Source organism: Notothenia coriiceps, unplaced genomic scaffold (genome assembly GCF_000735185.1).
Source record: "Notothenia coriiceps isolate Sejong01 unplaced genomic scaffold, NC01 NC01_scaffold00003263, whole genome shotgun sequence".
Lineage (NCBI taxonomy): Eukaryota > Metazoa > Chordata > Actinopteri > Perciformes > Nototheniidae > Notothenia > Notothenia coriiceps.
This window is the reverse complement of record NW_011335964.1, coordinates 30,819-37,497: the sequence shown is the minus strand read 5'-3', so window position 1 is coordinate 37,497 and position 6,679 is coordinate 30,819.

The following is a 6,679-nucleotide window of genomic DNA, read 5'->3' as shown; positions in this document are numbered from 1 at the left end:
GTGTTTCTGCCCCTGCTATTCCCGCACAAGGTTGCAACATTGTTGATACATTCAAGCACCGACACCTGTCTGCACTCTCACTTTCCCGCATTATGTTTTGCGGGAACCAATCTCTATTTTTTTCACACTCTACCCAAGCTGCAGATTTGGGGCAAGACACAATAAATAAAGCTTTGCCAGTTTGGGTCCTTATCACAACTGATCAAGAGGGCCAAACGATTCTCTGCTCAAAGGGCCTTGCAAATGATTCTGGAAGAGAGAGAACCATTTGATGATGATGTAGAGGTAGAGGAAGATGTTTCAGAATGTGAGGATCACATTTCTGAGAATTCTGAGTCTGACAGTGACTTTGAAGAAGAGGATGAGATTGAGCATCAGCTAGTTGCAAAAAAAAGACAAGCCACAGCACCAGCCGGTCAGCAGGCAAAAAAACGAGTAGCACTTTAATTAATTAATGTGATCTAACAAATGTAAGAGGGCAAATATGAACCATGCATGCGGTTTATATTGCTTGTAATTGAGATGAAGTAAACATCTGTTGAGTATTTTAACGTAAAATAGTTTGATTGTGTTGAATTGAAGCCCAAAAAGGCAGCGGGTCCACCAGACCCACGAACACTGGCTGAATAACAAAAATATGAACACCACAAAAGGGTTAAACAGCAGATGACCAGCAGTGCCCATTAAAATCAAACTCCCCACCATGGAAAGAGCAGTAACCACCTTTAGCTGGTCTTGGCTTTATTTATTTTTTTGTCCGCCATCTCAAGGTCAACCTTATTTATTTGCCGGTAGAAAGTGCCAGAAAGAGGAGGGAGAGTTTGATTGACGTGAACGGCCCACTGGCCCCGACATGGAATTACATTTAGAAATCAATTACAGCCTCAATAATGGAGGAAACATCCCTTGGTGGAGCACAAGCAGCACTTGTTCAAGGCAGAAGCAGACAAAATGATTGCTGTGAAAACGCTGTAGCATACATGGGAATTATACTATATGTAACTGCAGATAAAAGAAGAAAAAAGAAGAAAATCAGGGTGTAAAACAAAGATATAAGAAAAAAAGAAATTCTTGTCAACATGTCAGATGGCTCTATAATGAATACATGATAACTCAGCTATTCTGTTTGAAGTGTATTTATCATAGTGTGTACAACTAGGGATCAAACCTCTTACTTGAGATGAACACATTTCTTCTACAGATTTGATCTCTTTTGGACTACAACAATGCTTCGTCTCATGCAGATTAGTTGGTCGGTTTCCAGGGCAACATGTCTATTATTTGTCCCGGCACTTTGGTCTGAAGCCTGAAAGGGCCCTTACCCTTCTCTTCACTGTGACCCCAGGAGGCCGTGTACGTCCCACCCTCTGTAACATTGTCTCAATGATAAACCACCCAAGAACATCCAAAGACCCTCACCCGGTGAGCAGCAGAACCATTAATACACAAGGAGGCACGGGACAGGACGTTGCAACACATAAAAGAAATTGCGAGAAACACACTGCTGAGTGATCAAAAAATAACAAAATAAAAAGAGAAGCTATTCAGTGTGCTCTAGATTTGACAAGGCATGACAAACTGCTTGATGGTTGGAAACAGAACTGTATGTATTGTTGCGTGTGAAGCACACTCATAATCATTTACAGCTTTGGGTTGTAATTCATGCGGCTTGTTTGTTGTTAAAAAAAGTAGTTCAGTCAAAAAGGTAGTCAATGCCAGAATCACTTTCAGAAGAATCTAAATTCTGTTTACTCTGTCGAGATGCCTGGTAAACCACCAGTTCTCGTAGGCAGGAAAAAGCACGCTCGTATAGACCAACAAAAACCACAAAACACTCATTTTGCACAACAGAAAAGACAGCTTTGAAGCAGGAGAGTTCTCATTCATTTAACAACTCTTTTTTTGTTGCTGTTGTATTTCCTGTGGTTTATTTCCTCATCTATCAGGTGTTTATTATGGTGTAATGAATATTCTGGTATATACTGAGTTCATTATGATGCTTGATTGTTATTGAGAGGAAATTCATCAAAGTAATAAAGTTTTGTATCATAGGCTTATGAAAACATGTTCATGACCACTGCAAAACAACTATTCAAAAAACAGCGAACTTTCAGCCAACAACAACATTAATATCTGACATGCATCTTATATGTTACCGTATCAATGATAATAATCTAATATTAAAGTGAACACTACAGAGCCCATTTGGCTGCCTGGTAGGCCTATGTACTTTTTAAAATGTAATTATATTTACTTTTTCTTTTTAAAGGGTCCCTATTACGCTAATTGTCAGGTTCATATTTGTATTTTGTGCTTCTATACTGTGACATGTTTCCATGCTTTAATGTTCAAAAAGGTGTGATTGGGTAGCTGGCCGTCTCTGTTGTGATTGTTGAACCGCTCAGAGATTTCCTGCCTCTTTTACTACCTAATGTAATTATCTCTTAAAGTCTTTAATTACTCATGCTGGTCATCTGTTGATGTCCCGCATGAAAGCAGATTGGTTGGGCGATGAACCAAACAGGGATTCTTGTTATCGAGGCATGTTCCTTTTTCCCTCAAACTAGCTTGGAGAAAGTGATTTTCCCATGGAAATGTCCATTTAAAAGTCAATGATATCATCCATGTCAGCGTACCAAGAAACACCCCTGATTCTAACATGTATGAGGTAATAATTGGACCAGCGGGACTAAACAGTGGAGTAGCAGCTAAGGATCTGAATCGGCACAAAGGCTATTTCAGCACTATAAAGAGGTCATACGGTCAATAACAACTGAGCATGTTTTCCACTGACACAGGAGGGGGCAGAAGGAAAACACAAGATGTTTGCTTTCCTTGACTTCCCTTTAAGTGAGTTTTCAAAGGAGTACACATGCAGCCTAAATGAGCATAATGAGAGATGGGAAGAGGTATTTATTTATAAAGGACCACCTACGTAACTCACTTTTGGATATAAGATGGACCTAAACAATTATGAGGCAGAGGAGATAATTAAAGAGTGGTATACGACGCACAAGTACAGGGAACTGCTGTGTGATAGTCATTCTTAAATATTTGTTAGTTCAGGCATTTTCTTTTGTGTACCCTTGACGCAACCACACTCTAACGAGACTTAACTTCTGTTTAAACTTAGAACGTGTGTATCCTCTAACTCTGCAGGCTGCAGTCCGTCCTTTGTCAACACAATCAGGAGCATCTACTTAGCAGAAGTCAGTGGTGAGTAAATACACTCTGTAAGTCTGTATAATTACAGTTGGTTTAATTCTATCTGATGTGTATATTTAATAAATTACAGTTTATAGTCAGCCAGAGAATAAGGTATCATATAACAGAGACTGTAAACAAACAGGTGAACTGGGATGACATGTGTAAACCAAAATCATTCAGAGGTACAGGTGCAGTCAAACAAAAAATACAGTTTTATTCTGTTAGCCCTCTGGCTTTGATATTTTACATGCCGTACACAATTGTATATCAAGCTATATTTGATCAAATTGATTTATGTTTAATTACTCTAATATAACAGTTGTTATTTAAGTATAAAGTAAATTGTGCAGTTATTAAACCATCAATGGTACAAACAAGGGGCACAGGAAAGAGATAGTCTCATGGTATGATGTGTAAACTATGACTAAAGAACCAGTTAGTTCTAGTGGTGGCCCTACAGGCCCGGGGCCCTATTAAAAATAATTGAACATCCTGCACTGCCGGGAGCATCATAACTTTGTTTTTATTCCTAAATATTATAGACAAGAATTGCCGGCTTTCAGTTTACCCTTAGGTGAACAAATGTCATCACTTCAATAATTGCATCATATTAGACCTTTGCGTGAAAATGTCATAATCAGCATATGAACTCTAGAGTTATGGACGAAATGTGTTTCGTGAGGTGAACCTTTGACCACCAAAATCGAATCAGTTATCCTTTAGTCTAAGTAGATGTTGTGAAATACATTTACCAGAATGGACAGTGAGACAGACATATGAATGAAAACGTTCAAACATAAACACTATAGTAACTTTTATTAACCTATAATTATTATAAAATCTTTACATTTCATTACCATTCAGCTATCTTTTCCTTTTAACCACTTATCCCTTATTAATTATTATTCAACCTTTTTCTAAATTAAGTAGGATACTGTATATCCACATGCACCAACATGTGTGGTATTGACCCTCTCTGGGATTTGTAGTCCTACCCTGTGACACATTTGTCCTACACGATGAACTTGGGGGGAGGGAGATCCATTAATCCGTCGTAATTACCCCGGCCCATCTGTCTGTCTTTCTGTCTGTTCAACAGGTCATCATCTGTTGGTCTGTCACGCACAATGTCTTCAACACCCCTGACTGGGCGTAATGAAACTTCAGGGCATGATTGCTTTGTTCTGACTTTTTGGAAAATACACTGATTGGCCAAAGTGGGATGTAAACAATGGATTAATAAACGGTTGCATGATCATAGTTTTATTCCTTAAGTGAAACATTTTGGAGTTCACTTTTGTTGGTGAGATACAGGCAGTTTATTTTATTTTAGTAAATGAATATGAATACAAATGAAGGGTAAATAAACAAAAAAAATCATAGTTCTTTAAAACAATGGATGCTCAGTTTTGTAGGTACATTTGAGAATAGGTGAAGGATACGCCTCACTGCTCCATTGCGCCTGTTTTATAATTGGTCTAAAAAGCCTAAGGGATCCACATTAACTACAACATGTATTTGGTCATTCATGTACAAACATTAAATAAAATGTTTCTCATCAGATTTGCAGGAAACAGGAGAATAGTTTGTATAATTTCTCTATTTCAGGGTTTTCCAACTGGCCATTTGTCCTGAGGGGGGCCCTGTATTGTTTGAGCACCACACTTTATGCCACACAAACTCCCTTGAATAAGAGACTGGCACCTGCTCTTTCCCTGCTGCAAACAGCAATTAAGAAGCAGAAGTATTTTTCTTATTACCAAAATCCCCACTAAGGTGCCGCACAACCTGTTAGTTGGTTTATCCTTAGGCCTCAGTGAAGCTACGAAAAATGTGTGGCAAACATATAAAACTCATGATAATAAACCTGTAAAATATTTAGAAGGAAATAAAGAGTACACTGTAAGACTGTATAGGAATATGAGGATCCAAACATATTGTTGTGTATTATACTGTATTCAGGGTATTCTAAATATTTAGTATTCTGCTAAATTTTTTAAATATTATGTCTTGCATTTTCCGCATACTTTCACTATTGAGCGGTTCACCACAGCATAGTACACAGTAAATCTCTTTAGGAACATAGTGGCTTTTGTTAAGGAAGTCACATGAATAAACAATGCACTGCTGATGGGAGACGTGCATTACTTGGGTTTTTTAATGCCAAACAAACACAGGTCTGCAGACCCTGTGGGCCTGTAAGACCACCGTTTATGTCCTGCATTTACATCACCACTTAGATGTGCAGTGCAGCTGTATATATATATATACATACTGTGTATATGGTGCGTGTGCAGGCTGTGTGTGACATACTTAAACCAAATGAGTAATAGCAGAACTCGTTGTAAAGCTGCATGGCTTAGAATATGCAGTATGTGCTGAAGATAGAGCATTACCGATTGCTTTTTCACAGAGACAATGTGACTTTATGATGAAAACATGTGATTATTTTATCCTACAAGGGCGACATCAGATCACTCCCATATAGCTTTCAATTTTTTTTTCAGTTTAGTGCACTTTAGTAGGCTATAGGGTGAACTAGCTCTGCTGCTCTAATGCACTGCCATATTAACAGCCGCCCACATGTCTAAATGGACATGTTTAATTTAGAGGTTTGGTGCACATATTTTCTGTGAGTGCATTTTAGGGTCGCTGGTAAATGACAGATTACTCACATTTGTGTGAGCCTATGTAATCCGATTCCGCTCCAGTTCATCTGTGCAGACCTCATGTCGTCATACAGCCTACTGTAGGAGCGCTTCAGCCTCGCAGGCATGAGCAAACAGCCGCAGAATCATCCAACAAGGATGTACTTTGCACGGCTGGGAATAACATGGACAGCTGTTAAATGTCCAAATAATAATTACAGCACGGAACAGTAAGTGGTGTGATCACGCGATCCTGGTTTTTGATTTCAATGTTTTATTTTCAAATGTTATGATTATCTGCTTTTATGTTAAAAGCTTTGTTTTCTATTGTAGGCTATACATTATGCTTTTTAAATAAAGTTGAATGTTATTTGTATTATTTATATACATGTTTATGAATAATAATAATAATAATAATAATAATAATAATAATAATAATAATACTTAATAGTAGGCCTAGTAGTAGTGTTTGTAGTGCTGTCTGTAGTAATAAGCATTTTATTACAGTTTGTACACGTCCAACTCAAAATATTTGCAATAATATTTAATAAAAAGGGGCAGAATAAGAAAATCTTACCACGTACAAAAACGAAATGACTGATACTACTACTCACTAGCTTAACTACTTTATAAATAGTAGTAGTAGTAGGCTACACTATGCATTTCCTTTTTTTTTTTTTATGTTGTTGATATTTTCAAAACTTATTTTAGTTTAATTGTAGGTATTTTTATTATTATTTTGTTGGTATATAATTTGCCTTTTGCAAATCATCCTTAACTGCCTCCGTATTAAAATCTGTTAAGGTCGATCTTCCGAAACCTTT